This window comes from Lotus japonicus, chromosome 1, assembly GCF_012489685.1.
Source record: "Lotus japonicus ecotype B-129 chromosome 1, LjGifu_v1.2".
Classification (NCBI taxonomy): Eukaryota; Viridiplantae; Streptophyta; class Magnoliopsida; order Fabales; family Fabaceae; genus Lotus; species Lotus japonicus.
Genome location: NC_080041.1, coordinates 42,361,828 through 42,382,556, shown reverse-complemented (window position 1 = coordinate 42,382,556; position 20,729 = coordinate 42,361,828). Strand labels below are relative to the sequence as shown.

General features: G+C 41.1%; 1 pseudogene; it reads left to right on the top strand.

Annotated features, from left to right (window-relative positions):
* The first annotated feature begins 4,482 nt into the window (after positions 1–4,482).
* Positions 4,483–20,234, top strand: LOC130736064 (uncharacterized; annotated as a pseudogene).
* The last annotated feature ends 495 nt before the right edge of the window (positions 20,235–20,729 follow it).

The window sequence follows — 20,729 nt, the reverse complement described above, 5'->3', positions numbered from 1 at the left end:
AGATTTTCCCCTCAACTATATAAAAAGGGAAAAAATGAGATTTTCTCTCATTCTTCCCATTCATGGCCGAGAGCTAGAGATAGAAAGAGAGAGGAGCAGAGCTTTTTCCATTTTGGCCCGATCGTCCTGATTTCAGAAGCTACGCGTAGGTGCAGAGGTAAGGATGTCTGATCTTACTTCTATTTCTTCTTTTTGTTGGGTTTTTTCATGTCTTTCTATGCTCAAAGTTTGGAGCAAAATGTCAAAATGTCCGATAGCTTTGATATTTCTTGTCAACTATCTTCCCCACTAACCCAGCATGCTATAATCGCTGTCGGTTTGTTCGGATTTTGCATCGAGTCGCCGTAGATCTAAGTTTTAAATCCTGAAACCCATTTTCTCTGTGAATTTACTTTTTGATTCAAAAAGTCTTGATCTTGCTTAGTACCTTTAGAATTAGTTGCTATAAACGCCCCGATCTACGACCCTGTCAAATTTGTTTTCAAAAAATTTAACTTTGAGTTTTGAGCTTAAAGTTTGGATCCAAAAGCACCTAGTAGCATAGCAATTTCTAAAAAATTTCCGAGCATTTTTTTACCCTAGATATCACCTAAGAATACCTAGGAATTAAATTAGATCGAAGAAAAAGTTTGGGAAACCCTATTTTGGTAGTGGCCGAAACTTGTTTGGTGTTGTACCGTATCCAAAAATATTTTTTTGGTTTGTATGGCCTGAGCCATAGCGTAGCCCTCTCTGTTTTCAAAGTTTTGGCTTTGGTTTCGTATCATTCCGAGTTCTGTAGCTCGAGTTACGCGTGTTTTAGCGAACAAAGTTTCTATAGTCCAATCGTCCCCAAGTGTCGAACTCTGAAGCTTCGAAAGCTTCTTTCGGTTTTGTTTAGTGTTATTGGATTGTATTGTTTCTTAGTGACTAAGAAATGATATTTTGCTAAAGGTTTGGAACGAGTTGAGCTGAGGAAAGAGGTTTGGAACAAGCTGTGAGGTTTCACAACGGAGGAAGACGCACCGGGGAACTTGCTGAGTTCGGGAGTTTGACTTTGGATCAGACTGTGATATCAAGCTTGGAGGGAGAATAAAAGGTTAGGGTAACTCAGTATAAAGTGTCTTTGAGTCTTGCATGATTTATCCGCACTGCATGCATTTGAGATGAAGATGTTTAAATTTGATTGGCATTTGATTGTGACTGTTGCACAGAACTGGGAATATGTTTTCTGAAGGCTTCGGCCGTGTGAACTGATTGAGATGTGCGTCTCCGTTTTCTGAGGCTTCGGCCATTGTTTATCGTTGATACTCTGACTTGATTATTGGATTGAGAATTGTTGATGTTTTGATTGTTGCTATGGTTGATGTTGGGCTAGATCACATACTATGTATGTGCTAAATAGCTATATGATGTGTTGATATTTGTGCACATGTGTTATTGGATTATATTGTGGAGCCTGTGTGGCATACTGTGTGGCGTATTGTGGGGCTTTCGTGGCATTTTAAGTGGCAGATCAATGGTTTTCGTACCAGGTGACTGTCCCGTCTTGCGAGACGCTTTTGATTTAACCTGTCTTGGTAGTAACACATAGTTGTACTACAAGGCACTTATATATTGGATTTTATTGATTTATGTTATATTATTGAGGTTATTGTTATTTGATTTAAATCTGTTATTATGTTGCTGATATCTGATTAAATCTATGTTGTTGATATCTGATTTGATTTTATGTTGTTGGATATATGTCGTCATCTATCTGGAATTAAGTTGCTAGGTTATGTGCCATGTTATGCACTTAACTTTAATAGCATGCTTTTCTATTTTATACGTGGTAATCGTATGGAGTTAACCCTTTCTATTTGCTACTTGTTATTTGGGAGCTTAGCGCTATTAGGCGATGGAGAACCCTCGATGAAGCTTGACATTTGTACGAGTCGGAGATGAGGACTTGAAGATTAGTGAAAGACTTGAAGAGTAGAGTCGGGTTTAAGGCTAGAACCTTGGGTTAGGGAGCTTACCGTTATTGGTTTAAGCTTACCTAATGATTTTTAGGAATTTATATTTGAGTTTCCAGGTAGGTTCTGATGCTTTGCTTTCCTGCGGTTCCCCGATGTAGAGATCGTAGGGTGTACGTCGGATTTATGGTGCCATTGCATAATAGGTTCTTTGTAGTTGGGAGTATACATGACATGTTTTAGAAACACTTTGAAGAAAAAAAATTATACTCATGTTTATAAATTCTTTTGGAAAACATTGCATATTTATTTTATCAGGTAACTATGGTGGCCCCCGAAAGTCGGGGCGTTACAGACGTCTGACCAATACATGGTGTGGTACCGGTCAGTCTCCCACCCCATACTAGTTCCTCTGGAAGCGAGAGACGATGATGCAGTGAGTGTCGGGGTGAGTCTTCTTTTTTTGTGCTTTTAATACGTTCATTAAACCCTTTCTTATCTGAACTTACTTGAATTGTTCTACATTTTTATCAGAGTGTTATGGAGGAGTTGAGGACATGGAGCTTGATAACTGCAAACCCCACATCCTCGAGATATGTTGAGGGATGGCAAGTATGGGATGATAACCAGAACATGCGCAGGGGGTAGTGGCAATGGCAGTGGAGGAGGCGGAGAAGGCGAAGGAGAAGGACAAGGTGGTAAGAAGAGAAGAAAGATGAGGGAAGAGTCTAGCTCCAGGGGTTGAGGATGTCAGTATGTTAGGATGTGTTTGTATGTTAGGATTTCAACGTGTGAGAAAACTATGTTGTGTTTAGGTACCTTGTGTTAAAAAACTATGTTATGTTTGCACTGTTTGTGACAATTATCGTAACGCACAACTATGTTTACCTTATGTTATGTTTATATGTGTTGTATGGTTATGTTTAGCTTGTGCAATGTTTGATTGTTGCTTATGTTTGATGGTTATGTTTAGGATGTTAGTATGTTAGGGTTGAGAATGTTAGTATGTTATCTGTCATGTTGTCCACTAAGCCAACAAGCATCTTTTCACTCTTTAAAGTGTGTTACTAATGTAGTTTAAATTGCGTTCAATACGCACTTTAAAGTGCGAAAGTAACACGCTTTAAAGTGCGTAATAAACACAATTTAAACTACGTTTGTAACGCACTTTAAAGTGCGATAATAATAAATACATTATAGTGCAGCACTAAACAATGCAGAATCAGTTAACAATACAAATGAAAATGGTAAAATCAGTCTATTAAACATAACAACAGTAGTACATTTTTGCATTTATTAAACATAATAATTGTAGTACATTTATCCATTTATTAAACATAACAACAATAGTACATTAACAATTATTTCGTAGGCTTAACAAGAGAAATAGGCTAATTCTAAATTAGGAACAAGTCGTTGAGCAAAAAAAATTGACTAACTCTAAATGGCAAGAAGGTCCTCAGCGTTTATTTCTTGGGTGTGTAGGCAGTGACGAATTTGCTTGGAGTAAGGGTGGGGCAAATGCCCCCATGTGAGTTTTGAAAAAATTTACATACTATACCATATTTATTAATATTATATTTCAATGACCCACCATAAAAAATAAATGCCCCCAAAGCTACACAATATTACTTCTCATGCAACTAAAAGCTTAAATTTATCCAACTATGATTTATTTCATTTCTACTTTTTGTTTCTTTTCTATTTAGATTAGTGCAACACCTGTTGCCTATTGGATAATAGAATGTAACAAGTAGGACATACCCATTAAATAATAGAAACAATTTCACCTTTACTTTCTAGTGTTTCAATCCCTTCAGCAATGCTATTCTTCTCCAAGAAGCTCTTCCACCAAACTTGTGGCTGTGTGTGCAGTGTGTTGAAATCTTGAGAAATTGAGTTGCATTTAATTTTTTCTGGTAAGTATTTTAAATTTCAAATTATTTAAGCCTATTTCTTTATGACTGTATCCCTTAGTGCCTTTGCTCACGAGTTTCAGAGTTTTGCTGGGTTGAAATTAATCGTTGTTTGGCTTTGCTGGGTTGTATAAATTAATGCATAAACGGTGGGGTTTATGGCTTTGTTTTTTGGGCTGGTTACTATCTAAGTATCTATCTATTATATGCATAAACAATGTGTATGTATGTGTAATGTGTAATGTGTTGGTTGATTTGATTAATATTTGTTTCATTGTTTGTGAGAACAAATGGTTGAGGAAAAGTGGTTGTGCCATTTCTTTACTATGTTTTTATACTGGACAAATGGTTGAGGAAAAGTGGTTGTGCCATTATTTCAGATTCATAACTTTAGGAGATGTGGTTTTAATTATGTTTATGTTGGTTTAGCTCTAGGCTCTATCAATGGAAAAATTTTACAAAAGAAAATCAACATCTGATTCGGAGCAATTGTCTTCTCAATCTCAAGCTCTTGAAAAAACTTAGGGTCCATCCACAAAGAAAAGATTTTTTTGAATTTGATTCAGAACAACTTCCTAATGATCCTGGTTTAAGGCCAAGAATTTCATGTTATCACCCACGTGATAGAGATGAAATTAGGAGACATTGATGTTGCTTTGTGTAAACAGTCTCATCAAATTAAGGAAGACTACCGAATTCATTTGACTGTTGTAATTGATTGCATTCGGTTTTTATTGCGCCAAGAGTTAGCTTTACGTGGTAATGATGAGTCGGTGTCTTCAAGTAATAAGGGAAATTTTCTTGAGCTTCTATATTTTCCTTCCAACCACAATGACACTATTGCTCAAGTTTTAAAGAATGCTCCTAAAAATCTCAAACTAATAGCTCCTAGTATACAGAAAGATATTGTTAGAGCCGCTGCTAATGAGACTACTAGAGCTATACTTGATGATTTGAGAGATAATTTATTCGCTATTTTGGTTGATGAATCTCGAGATATCTCAGTTAAGTAAGAAAGGACAAGTTATAGAGCGTATTCTTGGTCTTGTTCATGTTTCCAACACTAATGCTTCATCATTGAAATTGGCTTTGGATTCATTGTGGACTGGGCGGGCCATATAGAAACCCTATGCCCGCCCAAGACACTAGTGGGTTAGGGCGAGATACAAGATCATTGGACTTTAGGCGATGATGATAGGAGAAAATGGACTGTGAGGCCTACATGTGGCCCCTCTTGCCAGCTATTAGATTCTTTTGGGTTTGTGTTATTTGCATAGGGATTTGGGCCTTGGTTGTAAGGCCCAAATATAAGAACTTTCTAGATAAGGACTACACCCACTGTAAAAAGGGGGTCCTCACCTTGTACTAGGGATCTTTTGACCATTAATGAATATATTTCCTTATTGTTACATCATCTTACTTTTTATGCTTTGCTAGGGTTTAGTCTGTATACCTTTTATACTTAAGTAAGCTCTAGTACGAAACATTGGCGTTGTCTGTGGCTCTGACCTAGATCTACCAGTGATGTAGGAGGGTAGGAGTTGCAGTTGATGGAGACTCGCTCGTGCGGCATCGGACATCGTGACCACCGCTGTCGCGGTGGGAGTCGCATGGCGGCCGAAGCGGCGATCGGGAGAATGACCACATTGTACATCCTGAACCAGAGCAGGAAGCTTCCTCGGAGGGCGTTCATTTGGTGGTGCGGTCGCATCCGTCCCCTGCGACAGCGCCCACTTCGGGTAAACCTTCAGGCTTGGTTGCTAAGTCAGATACAGGTGTTCGGCGACTTCAACCGGCGCCGATACACATAGATCTGGACGGTGTGAGGGCAAGGGAACCTGTGAAAGACCAAGACGTGATCACGGGTATCACTCCAGTAGCTTTGAAACACATGTTGGATACTTTGCAAAATGTTCAACGCCAGAATGAGCATTTGCAAGCTCAGGTGGAATATTTGAACCAAATGAGGGATTCTCGGCGAGGACAACGCCTCGACGCAGAAAATGTCGTTGAATCCAGCCTTATGTGCCCGCTATTACGACCGAAGGGATACCAGAACAGTTGCAGACATTGGCGTTGGACACTTTTTCAGGCGACACTGACCCCATGGAACACCTACGGTATTTTAACACAAAGATGGTCATTGGCGGGGTGACAGATGCAGTAAAATGTCGACTATTGCCATCAACATTCAAGGGCATGGCGGTGGCGTGGTTCATTAAGCAGCCAATCAGGCTACTAATGATTTGATCAATATACATCAACAACCAGGCGAGAAACTCAAGACTTACATGAAGCGATTCAGCAAAATGACAGTCCAACTGGAAGAAGACAGTCCTGATGTATGTGTGGCATCTTTCAAAAATGGCCTTCGGGCGGGATCGTTGAATCATGATTTGACGAGACGCCCGGCGCGTGACATGATGGAATTGAGAGCAAGAGACCAAGAATTTATTCTGATCGAGCAGGACGATCAAAACAAAAAAGAAAGGGAGGATTGGAGAAAGAGCGCTCACCAATGCACCACCCCACTTGAGAAACCCAAGGCGGGAAAAGATTCAAGATCAGCACCAACCCCTCGCCATCCAAGGCCTAGGCCTTATCAACATGCCAAGCAGGGATTTCAGAGCAACACTTGGCATAGGAGCCCCGTCGGGACAGGCAGCTCAACCGGCAGCACCATTAACAAAATTGAATGCCCCACTAAGCACGATATTGCGGGCGGTTGGTCAAAATAATGCGGTGTTGTACCCGCCTCCTCCTCGGCAACCACCAACTAATGTTGATACCAATAGGTGGTGCAAGTTTCACAAAGCGTTGGGCCATACCACCGACAATTGTTGGACTTTACGGAGGGAGATCGATCGCCTGATCAAAGCAGGACACTTCGCAAACTTTGTCAAGGATGTTTTAGTACAAGAACCTTCAAAGGCGATCCACGAAAACAAAGGGAAGGGCATAGAAGTGGTGGAGGAATTAGGTGACCCTATAGGGGAAAGTGCGTCCATTGCGGGGGGATTTGGAGGAGGAGAGCTTTCAAGCAAATCTAGGAAAAGGCATGTTGCGGCGGTCCATTCAGTACATAAGGAATACGAGGGAGCATGTTGGTTAAATCATTCCCCAATCACATTCACTCCACAAGATTTTGCACATGTGATTCCGCATGACAATGATCTCATTGTGGTAACAATCAGGGTCAACAACTACAAAACTAAGAAAGCGTTTCTAGATCAGGGATCCGCGGCGGACATTATCTACGGCGACGCATTTGACCGTTTGGGTCTCAAGGAGTCAGATTTGAAGCCTTACCCAGGAACCCTCGTTGGTTTCACGGGTGATCGTGTGAATGTCCGGGGCTATGTGGAAATTCCGACCGCCTTCGGCGTGGGAGACTTCGTCAAGAAATTCCAGGTCAAGTACCTTGTCCTTGCCTGCCGGGTCAACTATAATGCTCTGCTCGGCCGTGATACACTCAACAAATTATGCGTGGTAATTTCCACTGCATACTTGACTATCAAATATCCGGCGTGCAACGGAAAAATTGGAATTTTGCGTGTGGATCAAGAGGCAGCGAGGGAGTGCTACCTTAAAAGTGTGGGTCTTTATGGAAGGAAGGCCGCCAAGGAAAGCCACAAAATCACCGAGATCTTTCCACAAGAAGGTTTCACTTTGGACCCAAGAGATGACACTGAAGACTTTCGTCCTCAGCCTTTGGAAGAAACTAAGTCGGCAAAGGTTAAAGACAAAGTGCTCAAAATTGGAAGTGGTTTATCAAAAGAGCAAGAAGACCGGTTGATCACTTTGTTGGGCGTCAATTTGGATTTGTTTGCTTGGACAATCAATGATGTACCTGGAATTGACCCAAATATAATCACTCATAAGTTGGCCATATGCCTAGGCGCAAAACCTGTCATGCAGACAAGGCAGCGAATGAGCGAAGAGAAGGACAAGGCGGTGCAAGTAGAGACAATTAAACTGATAAAGGCTCAGTTTATTTGTGAAGTACAATATCCAACATGGCTGGCCAACGTTGTGATGGTAAGAAAAGCCAACGGGAAGTGGAGAATGTGTACGGATTATACGAGTTAGAACAAAGTATGTCCAAAAGATTCTTACCCATTACCCAATGTTGATAAATTGGTAGATGGAGCTTCTAGAAATGAACTATTGATCCTCATGGACGCCTATTCCGGGTATAATCAAATCATGATGCATCCCCTAGATGAGGAAAGCACAGCGTTCATGACCAATCAGGCTAATTACTGCTACATGTTGGTACATGTTGCCTTGCATTTTATCAAAACAATCGATTGTCGAAGCAGATGTCGTGGCATCTGATTCTGTGAAGTTAGGGCATCAGACCTCGGCTTGAATTTCTGTTGTGGGCTCTCTGAAGATTAACTGAAGATATGTTTTCGTGTTACTTGAGGAACGAGTAGCTATTCCAAAAGGATTTTACTTATGGGTTGTTATTTGTTGAAACAATCTTTGTTAAAAGATTGATTTCTATCTTTACTTGTGCAATAAGTAAACAAAATCTATCAAGATTGCGTTTTGAATTGCTGTTGCTGCAATCTGTTTCTTCAGCCCATGCTAACCTTAGAGCCTATGCTACCGCTGCTGAAGTCTATAAAAGGACAAAGACCTAATGCTTGAAGACGACCGAAGCTATAGAGAGAGAGATCAAGTGTTTTAGGATTTGTGATTGTGCTTTGTCCTTTGTTAATTGTGAATCATCTTTGCTCACTGATTCTATAAAGCAAAGAAGGGTTCTGTGTGTTTGATTCCGTTCAAACTCTGATTGTTTATTGTGTTCACCAATCACTGTGGCAGTGATTGAGAGAAAGTGGGAGGGGCTCTCATACTTAGGTTGAGATTCTAAGTAGAAATACACTGGGTAGATTAGGAAGTGAACTATGAACTGTTGCGTTATGAGTGTCTGTAATTCCTGAATCTTGAGATAGTTGATTTCCTTTCTTTGGGTGCAAACCCTCCAGACGTAGGTGAAAGTTTTTCACTGAACTGGGTTAACAATTCTTGTGTTTTGTTGTTTCTGGTTTAAGTTCTGTTTTACTGTTAAGCGATTGTCGAACCTATTGTCCCAGCATCGTGCAGGACATTCGTACTACAGGGAACCTGAATTACACTACAAAACCATGCCTTTTGGACTGAAGAATGCGGGAGCTACTTACCAGCGCTTGATGGATAAAATATTTGTAAACCAAGTTGGATGGAACATGGAAGTATATGTTGATGACATGATTGTCAAGTCCTCCATGGCGGGGAAACATTGTGAAGACCTAAAGGAAGCTTTTGCTCAGCTAAGAAAATACAGCATGAAATTGAACCCTGAAAAATGTTCTTTTGGAATTCAAGGAGGAAAATTCTTAGGGTTCATGATAACGTCAAGAGGAATTGAAGTGAACCCGGACAAGTGTAAGGCGATTTTGGAAATGAAAAGTCCAACCAATGTTCGGAAAGTACAAAGGCTAACAGGGCGTTTGGCTGCTTTATCTCATTTTTTGCCTATGGCGGGCGACAAAGCGGCCCCATTCTTTGCATGCTTGAAGAAGAATTCATCATTCCAGTGGACTGAGGCGTGTGAGCAAGCGTTTAGCAAGTTAAAAGAATTATTAGCAACACCGCCAGTTTTATCCAAACCAACTCCAACTGTTCCTTTAATTCTTTACTTGGCGGTCACTGATAAGGTGGTCAGCACAGTCTTACTGCAAGAAGAGAAGAAAAAATACAAGGCGCTGAAATAAGATACCAAAAAATAGAAAAGGCGGCTTTAGCAATCTTGAAAACGGCAAGGTGACTCAGGCCATACTTTCAGAGTTTCCAAGTAAAAGTGAAAACTGATATCCCGTTAAGGCAAGTACTGCAGAAACCAAATCTATCAAGACGGTTGGTCAGTGGAGCTATCAGAATATGACATTCAGTATGAACCAAGGGGGACCGTCACGATCCAAAGTTTGATTGATTTTGTGGCGGAAATGACGCCTTCAGAGGGCGACGGAATAAGCGGCGAGTGGATCTTATCTGTTGATGGATCTTCGAATGATATAGGAAGTGGGGCGGGTGTAACCATTGAAGGCTCGGACAAGATGACAATTGAACAATCACTAAAGTTCGAATTTAGTGCAAGCAATAACCAAGCAGAATATGAAGCATTAATAGCCGGATTAAGACTCGCCATTAAACTGGGAGTCAAAAAATTGTTTATCAAAGGCGACTCTCATTTGGTGGTCAGACAAGTAAAAGGAGAACCTTCATGGATGGTGTAACACCCCGATTTCGGTGGCATCACTTTAGTAACCAAAAAGAAAATAAAGCGGAAAAACGTGAATATTTTTTTTCGATTTGTTTAGATAATAAATTTAAAGACTCGTCGACATAAAGACTCTACAACGAAAGATAAACATAACTAATGTACAATATATTTACAGCCCCCGCTGTAAGTAGAGAACCACGTCACGAGTAACCTCCAGTGACGGGAAGTAACCGAAAGTAGTGCCTGTGGGAAATATGTACAAAACAAGTGAAAGGTCAAGTGTTCGCAATACAGTCCTCCAAAAAGAAAGAAGGTCTGCCCGAAACGGCCTGAACAAGACCTCCTAGTCCAACCAACTCTCTGTGATTTCGATAAAGAAAACCACACAAAAAAGCTAACGGTCGGGAACCTACCCTGCCCTAAAATACGAACATGACGACCAGAGCTACAACTCTACTACTACCCTAATCCTGTCCAGAGGAGTACACCCCAGCACCCACAACTACATGCTAGCGTGATCATCGTCCGAATCAGAATCCAGAACGACTAGGTCAATGTCTCCGATCATCTCTCCTCTCGCTACTGCAACATGCTCCTGGGCTGGTCTCACGGTTCCAGGACTCGAACCAAGGTCGGCAGCAACGGCAACAGTAGGTGAGCTAGAGTCCAATGAAGTCCCTCCCACAGGCTCCTCCTCCGAGGGATCCTCGTCGTCGGAAGACGACGGTGGTGGTGGTACTCCTACTCCGGGTTCGCAGTGCACGCCGGGTGGCAGATTGAAGCTGACAGTGTAATGCCTCAGAACTCCCTCCGTCAAGTGTCCCAGACTGTCGACACGATCTTCCATTATTCTCCCAGAGTAGATCGCTCTGTGGCCAGCGGGGTCGACCACCCATGAGCCGGGGATCTCCTGATCTAGCATCTCAAACCTAGTCCCCCCCGAAGGGTGGACCATCGTGAACCAATCCGCCATGGACATCTGACAAAGGCGTAGTCCGCCCAAACACACACAGAAGGCGCGAGGGTCAACTCCAAAGAATTACATAAGTAATACACCCAGTAGGTAAAGTTTAAGGGATAGCTACTTAGGCTTAGAAGTTTGTGATAGCATTATAAATTGTATATCTTCCAATGAATATGAATAACAAATAATGACAATTAACATGTATCAAATAAAATTAACAAGTAACAATCACACTCGGCAACTAAGTCAGTATGCATGGTGCATGAATGAGATGACGAGGAACAAGATGCAATCCGAAAGGATGGGCACCATCGAGTCAATCCTAGCACCGGCCAAAGTGGGACCATTTCCGCTCGAGTGTCTCTTATATTAAACAAAATGTAGTCAGATCAGCAGTATACCCGCAGGCCTTCCATTTCCGTCTGCTACTAAGAATCACCGCAGTGTTCTTATGTGGAAATCCGGGTCTTATGACCATTTTGGAATCCACCAAGGTCCGGCATCCCACCGTGTATTAACCCCAGAAATGTGTGCATGAATGCAAAGTGATTAGCCAAACAACGTCTCCGACCTCACTTGTCACGTCGTCACGTGTTCTAGCTAACTTATTGTCTTTAAAAGGAATACCTTAAGGTAAATGTCGATTCTGCGACAAAAGACAATTAAATATAAAAAGTGTATTATCTCATGATGACTTCTCGAATCATCCGACTCATCTCCATCTGATGGTCAAAAACTGCTCAGCGAGCGAAGAGTATCGACATACTCGGAAACTATCCGTTTCCCGACTTATCTTTTAGATAGCCAAACAACAACCTGCTCATCGAGCAAAAGAGTATCGACATACTCGGAAACTATCCGTTTCCCGGCTTATCTTTTAGATAGCCAAACAAAAAAACTGCTCCTCGAGCAAAAGAGCATCAACGTACTCAGAAACTTATTAATTTCCCCAAAACTTGGATTCGACGACACTTCTCTTTTTCCAAAACTAATATTCAAACCCTAAGCTTTCATCTGAGATTGTTATCACTATTTAAAGGTTCAGAGGTTGTTTAGTGTCTTATGAATTTTCCTTGTAAAATAGTTTCCATTTAGTTTTGTCTCTAATCCTATGAGTTTAAAAGATCCCATAATCCCAAGTAACTCCCAGAGAAGGTCTCGATCCACTAAAATATGAATAAGGGCCCGAATCTCCGTTCGTCCCATCAAACTTTCCCAAAATCTCATGATAAAGTTGGCATAACTGCCCGTTATCCTCTCTGACGTACAACAAATATATGTGTAATTTCATAATCAAAGTAACACAATCCAACAGTCATGGCACATATATCAACACATCCTAGATTAACAATTTAGCACATAGCATGTGAATCAATATCAACACATCCTAGATTAACCATTTAGCACATAGCATGTAAATCAGTATCAAAAACAATTCAAGCGATAAATGATTATCATTGTCAGCCGTAGCCTCAGAAAACATTTTTCCCAGCCAAACACAATCAAGTGCATAAACAATAAATCAAGTCGAATTCGTCGACACCTAAAGCATTAGCTAGTATTCAGTGAGTAGCCCTCACCTGTAGCTCCTCCAGTGTGATCCTGAAGCGTTCCTTCACAATCTCTTCCTTCCGCTCCTTGAAATTCCTCAAACGAACCTTAGAGCGAAAACCACAAAATTCAATCACAATCAGTCAGAAACTCAGCAGACAACAATTACTAGAGTTACACGAAGCATCATAAACTCCGAAGTACGATAATCTAACGCGATAAGACAAGTTTTCGAAAAAAAGAATTTTCCTCCCCCCTTGGAGGTGCTCTCGGCCACACACACTAATTGTGTGCGCCGATTTTTCTTCGATCAAACTTGGTTCCTAGGTTATCATTAGTCGTAACTAAGGCGAATTAAAGCTCGGAAAAATTATCTAATCGAAAATTGTCGCAGGGGTATTTTGGTCAGTGTTTTTAGCTCGGAATTTCAAAATTGGAATTTCGAAAAAACAATTTGACGGGGACGTCACCAACAACGTTTATGACAACTAATCCTACTAGCGCTAAGCTCAGTCGAGAGTTTTCAGTCTAAAGGACGAAACTTTGGCTAAAAATGGGTTTTTCAAGCAGAATTGAAACTCGGCGGCAATTCGGCGACATTCGGCTAAATGTAATCCGCTAAACATGCTCTTGGGCATGCAGGGAATAAGTTTAGACAGAGAAATCGAGTTATTTGGACAGTTTTACGAAAAGCTCAAAACTTTAAACACAGAAAGACATAGAGAAAAGCGACAGAATTTACGATCAGAAGTGAGAAATAGCATCTATACCTCGATGTCTTCGAGCAGCAACGAACAGTGCAGCGATCAGGCAAGAAACTGCGAAAATAGTTTTCCTCCTCCTTCTCCTCCAAGCTCGCGGGTTTGATGTTAATGGTGGTGAGAAATTTTAATTTTTTTCAAGCTGTTTATAGGTAATGGAAAATGCGGAAAAATGATAATTTCGCGATTCTGATTTTTCCTATGCCTTCCTCTGTGATTTCTAAGATAGGTTCTGACGACAAAGTTCCAAAACTCAGAATAGGTTTCTTGGAATTAAGCCAAACGATCCAAAGTCGGTGTAAATCGATTTTACCCGAAAAACTACTTTTTGCAATTGATATCGGATAAGAAAACTTCTTTCTGAAGAAAGATTAGAAACCTCGAAAGAAATAGGTGTACGCTTGTGGAATATTCGTTTGAAGCTCCGAATAGAAATAGTCTTCATCGACCGTTTATTTTAAGTTTCTTGAGTTATCAGGGATTTAGTTTCGGCAAACCTCCGAGAATTGGAATCGGACGTTTGTACATTTCAGGGTTTCGTATCGAAATGCTTGTTTATGGAAGATTAAGAGAAGTTCTAGCATTTCTCTGAAGATTTTTGGAATTAGTTTCCATCGTGTCTTTAAGTGTAAATTAATCGTTTACTAACGCTCTCGTCCTAGGTATAAGCGAATACTACTTGTGCTATAACTTATATCGACTTTAATACTATCCTTAGCCTTTTCCTGAACTTTCTCCTTCATACTTTTATTCCATTTGATAAACACTTGTTCCGGTTTTCCTTCACGTCACATCGAAACTAATCGTGAATAGGAATTTTATTCGGTTTATTCTAAGCTTAAAAACTTGGGTCTCACAGATGGAGCCAATTAAAAATTTTCTCCAAACCCCTCCAAAGGAAGACAATTTGAATATAAGAGAAAGGCGCAGGGAGGCCAGCTTTTACACACTAGTAGGCGAGGATTTATACAGGCGCGAAATAATGTCACCATTGCTCAAATGTGTGGACATTAGGGACGCTCAAAGTATCATGGCGGAAGTCCACGAAGGTGTATGCTCCAGTCACATAGGCGGCCGGTCGTTAGCAGTAAAGGTACTAAGGGCTGGGTTCTATTGGCCAATGATCAAGAGAGATTGTCTTGAGTATGTCAAGAAGTGTACCAAATGTCAAGTCTTCGCAGATCTGCGTAAAGCCCCGCCGGAACACTTAACAACCATGATGGCACCATGGCCATTTGCCATGTGGGGAACGAATATTCTAGGTCCATTCCTAGTAGCAAAAGCACAAATGAAATACATTGTGGTGGCAGTGGATTACTTCACAAAGTGGATAGAAGCCGAAGCATTGGCTACCATTACAGCCGCCAAGGTCCGAAACTTTTTATGGCACAGAATAGTATGCAGATATGGTGTACCAATGGCATTGGTAATGGACAACGACACTCAGTTCACTAGTACTTTGACAAGAGAGTTTTGTGCGAACCTTGGAATTGAGATGATGTTTGCGTCGGTGGAGCATACTCAAACCAATGGGCAGGTCGAATCGGCTAACAAAGTGATTCTGAATGGTTTGAAAAAGAAGCTAGATAAGGAAAAAGGACTATGGGCTGAAGAGCTACCAGGCGTTTTATGGGCGTACAACACAACGGAACAAACAAGTACTGGAGAAACGCCGTATGGGACAGACGCCATGTTACCTGTGGAAATCGAGAATCAAAGTTGGCGAGTATCTAGATTCAATGAAGCAGAAAATGGGGAAAATTTGATAGCCAATTTGATCATGTTACCAGAGGAACAAAGGGAGGCACATATAAGGAATGAAGCAGGCTAGGGAAGAATCGCCCGGAAATATGCAACAAAGGTAGTACCAAGAACAATGAAGGCGGGAGATTTGGTGCTTCGAAAAAGAAAAATGCCCACTAAACACAACAAACTCTCGCCAAATTGGGATGGACCCTTTAGGGTGATAGGAGACATGGGGAATGGAGCTTACAAGCTAGATCAATTGGATGGCAAAAGGATTCCTCGAATATGGAACGCCTCTCACTTGAGGCAGTATTTCAGTTAAAAAGAAAAAACAAAGAAGTCGCACTCTTTTTTCCTCCATAAGGTTTTTAATGAGGCGACAAATGTAAATGAAGGGGCGATAGCTCCCATGTTTTGAAAATCAATGAAATTTTTTCTAAGTCTAATGTTTATTATAATTATACAAGTACATTTACACATTTTACGGCGTAAATCGCCTCAAGGTACAAGCTATCGCGTATAAGTCTTTCAGAATAAGAAAGGATCGCCACTGAGTAAACAAAGCCTTGACAATTCTAGTGGCCACTAGAAACCAAGCCTCGACGGTAAAACGACTAAGGTCAGATGAACCTAAGCCTCAAGATCCAAACTTGAGCCATTCAAACTCAGTAAACGAAAACAACGAAAAATAAAATTAAGACAACAATATCAAAATGAAAAGTACTTAATTCATTAAAAAGGAGGGGCGAGGCCCGTACATAATAACGAAATAGGGCGAGGCCCAATTACAACAAAAAAAAGAAGAGAGGACGAGTAAACAAGTGGAACACAGTGCATAAAGAGAAGGGCGAGGCCCAATTACAAAACAACAAGGGAAACAAAGAAACTTAAGCAGCGCTTTGATCGTGACCCTTGTTCAAAGCGACATTAGGATCCCGCCCTTCATCATCATCTTCGTTCCCATCTTCTTCCTCCGGTTCACTCTCTGAGTCAAATTTGGAAGGAGGTCAAGATCAATGTCGTCTTGACCGACAACTTGGCCATCTTAAATCTCCTTCAAAACCCCAATTCGGGAAAGGTTAAACTCCGGCTCCACAACACTTATTTGCTCTTTGGCCTTGACAAAACCTTGAGCAAATTGATGAGAGGCACGCCCAAGGATGGATGCCTTTAAGCGTTGGTACTTACCAGCCAACTTTTTGCACTTCAATCGTGCAGCAGTGTGTTTCTTGTCAATTGTCTCCTTCAAAGACTTAGTCTTTTGAAGGAGCAATTCAGAGGTTGCCAACTGCTCCAACACCCTGGCAAAGTTATCTTCGGCACTCTTCAAAGCTAGGGTGCCACGCTTACTAGCGGTCTCAAAATCAACTTTATACCGGTCGTAGGCGGTCTTCCACTCACTCACCTTCTTCTCCAGGCGGTGTTTGGCTGAGTGCATATCCTTTACATATTGAACCATTCCCACCACATTGCTAGCAGTTGAAAGAGCTTGATGGATGGCCAACGACATCTTTGTGAAGCCTGTTATCAAAAGTGTGGTTCATAAAGTCCAAACCATTAAAATGTGGGTCAGACAGGCTTATTAGGACCGGAGGAAGATCGCTCCCCATAGCTGAACTAGAGACAGCATGAACAAATGGTGTCGTCGGGCGATCGACAGAAGTGACGATTTTTGGATCTTGGTGAGGCGGCGAGAGATTAGCATCCCCCTTCTTTTTCTCAATAACCGGTTTAGATTTCGGGGTTAGGCCAGTTTGGCCCAAGCTTGTCTGTTGAGGATTCCTATTATCAGTGGATTTCTCAGACGCGCCAGAAGTCCTTTGACGCTTGGGATCCCGCTCATTGTCGGTGTCAGAGTTACCCTCAAGGCGAGAGTCTTGATTCCTTTTCTTTTCATGCTCGGCTGCCGCTTTCTTGTTCTCGATCTCAGCAGAAACTTGGGCGAGATAAGTCTTCATGTTCAAAGCGTTGGCATCAGCTTTGCCCTTACCTATTTTAAGCTGCACAAAAAAGATTAAATTAGATACAAAAACATGCGGGATACAAGAGCTACACTCAAAGAAATAATCAACTTACTAAAAAATTGAGCCACGGTGCCAGTCTTGGAGGCCTCAATCAAATCATGACCAGAGAAGGTGGGCAATGATTGGAGGTAGATGGCTACCCCTCGCTCGGAACTTTCTAAAGCCTCGAAGGAAACAGAAATCTTCCGGCGAGGATTTTTGGTCCAGTAAAATGGGAAGAGTGGAGAGGTAACCACACACGTAGAAGAAATCGGGCGACTCGTTTGACGACTCCTTTCGGAGGGTCACAAAGTCATCGTCGCCACAAGGGAGGATGTTTAATTGCAAATCATCATTGCAGGCGGTGGCGGGATTCACCTTTGTAAATCCTTGGGCTGTTATTCGATGGGAATTGATACTCCCAATACTACCCCAGATGGAGCGCCACAAAAACTTATCTTCAATCAAGTGCACGTTGGATCGCCACTCAGGAGATGAAAGACCATCAATAGAAGAAAGAATGGAGTCAATAGAGCCGGCGGGACCAGAATCATCTTGAACGGTGGCGGTGGGAGAATCAGGGATTACAACAACAGATGGTGAACAGTTTGGAGAAAGAAGATGAACAAAGTGAAGAATGAAAGAAAAGACACCAAAAACAACAAAATAGAAGAGAAAGAGGCAAAGGACTCACTGGAAGGATGGTCGTACGAATAGGTGGCAAGAACGTAGGCTAAGGAAAAACACCGCGCAATGACGACGGCCGGAGCAAGTGAATCGGAAACTGGGAAACTTGAACTTCCAAGAAAGGTGCAAGAGCTTGAACTTTTTTACGGTGAAGAAAGAATGAAGAATGAAGGGGGAAGGAGGTTTTATAGAGGGTAAAAGAAGAAAGAGAATGAGTGGAAAAAAGAGTATGAACCGATGGGTGAAGAGAGAGAATGAGTGGAAAAGAATGTGAACCGTCGGGTGAAGAGAGATAGAGAGAGAAGATTTGGAAAAATTTTGAAAAATGAAAAGGCATCCCACGATCCGAGGTTTACACCAAACAAGGCAACTCCTTAAAACGCGCACACGTGACAACTACATTCATTGCTAATGATGGCAAAATTCTAGGAAAATGGGGATGCGTGTGTCAGTAAGTAAAGATTTGATTGACGTTTGATTGACAAGCGACAGGAAGATCGCCACACAATCCTTGAAACTCGGAAGAAGAAAGACAAGATGGAAAGGTGACATGTGGCAACATATAAAGATGTACGACCCTGAATATGGCGGTCAACGTCTTTCGAGCAGGCGCTCAAACCTCAAAACAACTCCACCAAAAAAGGAAACAACGGACAATCACAACGAACTCCCAAGACAGCCAGAATAAAGACATCTCGACTCATGTATTTTGAATCTCATGTCCTGGGGGCTTGTGGACTGGGTGGGCCATATAGCAACCCTATGCCCGCCCAAGACACCATCGGGTTAGGGCGAGATACAAGATCATTGGACTTAGGCGATGATGATAGGAGAAAATGGATTGTGAGGCCTACATGTGGCACCTCTTGCCAGCTATTAGATTCTTTTGGGTTTGTCTTATTCGCATAGGATTTGAGCCTTGGTTGTAAGGCCCAAATATAGGAACTTTCTAGATAAGGACTACACCCACAGTAAAAGGGGGGTCCTCACCTTGTACTAGGGATCTTTTGACCATTAATGAATATATTTCCTTATTGTTACATCATCTTACTTTTTGTGCTCTGCTAGGGTTTAGTCTGTATACCTTTTATACTTAAGTAAGCTCTAGTACGGAACACATTGTTTGCAAGATATAGGTTAAGCTTGTCAAGATTACGTGGACAAGGATATGATGGAGCAAGTAATATGCAAGGTGAATTTAATGGGCTCAAAAGTTTGATATTGAAAGAGAATAGATGTGCATTCTATATTCATTGCTTTGCTCACCAATACCAATTGTCTCTTGTTACCGTAGCAAAAAAGCATGTTGAAATTGCATTGTTTTTTAGTATAGTTGCTAATTTGTCTAATGTTGCTGTAGCTTCGTGTAAGCGTCAAGATATTCTTCGTGACAAACAAGCGACGAAGGTGAAAGAAGCATTGCAAAAGGGAGAAATCTCAAGTGAACATGGCTTGAATCAAGAAATTACTATCAAGAAGGTCGGGGATACAAGATCTCACATTATGGTACATTACCTAATATAGTTACTTTGTTCTCTTCAATGATTGATGTTCTTGAAATTGTTGAGGAAGATGGCACAAGTTTGGACCAAAAAGGCGAAGCAAGTGGTTTGTTGATTTCTATGCAATCTTTTGAATTTGTTTTTGTCTTGCACTTGATGCAACATATTTTGGGGATTACTAGTGAGTTATAGTTATGAGAGATGATGGTTGGCATTCTTTGCTCAATGAAGTTTCGGTATTTTGTGAAAAGCACAATGTTGTCATTCATAATATGATGGATATCTTTCAAAAACAAGGAAGATCAAGGCGCAAAATGGAGAAGGTGTCTAATTTGCTTCATTTTCAAGTTGAATTATTTTATCAAGTGATTGATCGACAAATTCAGGAGTTGAACAACCGTTTTACAGAAGCGAATACTGAGTTGCTTCTTTGTGTAGCTTACTTGAGTCCAAGAGATTCATTTGTTGCATTTGATAAGGAAAAGTTGATTCGCTTGGCTCAATTCTATCCTTTAGACTTTTCTCCTATTGAGCTTTTGGCACTTGATACCCAACTTCAAAATTATTTCATCGATATATGCTCTGACAGTGCATTTTCAGAATTGGGTGGAATTAGTGATCTTGCTACAAAACTTGTGGAGACCAAGAAGCATTTTCCATTGGTATATTTGCTATTGGAGTTGGCTTTAATACTACCAGTTGCAACTGCAACAGTTGAAAGAGCTTTCTCTGCTATGCATATTATCAAGAATCGGATGCGAAATCGTATGGGAGATAAATGGTTGAATGATTGCTTAATTACTTATATAGAGAGTGAAATATTTGATAGTGTGGAGAATGAAAAAATTGTGCAATGTTTCCAAAATATGAAAAATCGTAGAGAACAAATATGATGTTTATTGAGATGTTTAATAGTAATATATTATGATTTCAGTGCTATAAATTTTATGTGTATATTGCCCCTATGACTTAAACTTCCTGGATCCGTCACTGTGTGTAGGTCCTCAGTTTGCACATGCCCGGACGCGAATGCTAAAGCTTTGCAGAGAGACCTTAATGATCAACAAATGAGCCCAATTGAGCACTATCTTGATGCTACTTTGCGTGTTATGAATAAGGAATGATTGTCACCCCTACATTAGCTACTTTGGTGTTTTGAACCTGCATAACCAAATTCACAACATGCAAAGTAGCAAATGTTGAGGATGAAATCCAGAGATCACCCACCATCAGCACAAGGAAGAATGCAGAAAGGGAGAAATGAGAGAATGAATGAATAAAGAATTGTGTGAAAAATGAGGCTATTTATAGAATCTGAATTACCATAGGAATTAACAAATTAACATAAGAATTAAAGGTCAAATTATTGGTAAACGTCGGGGACCAAA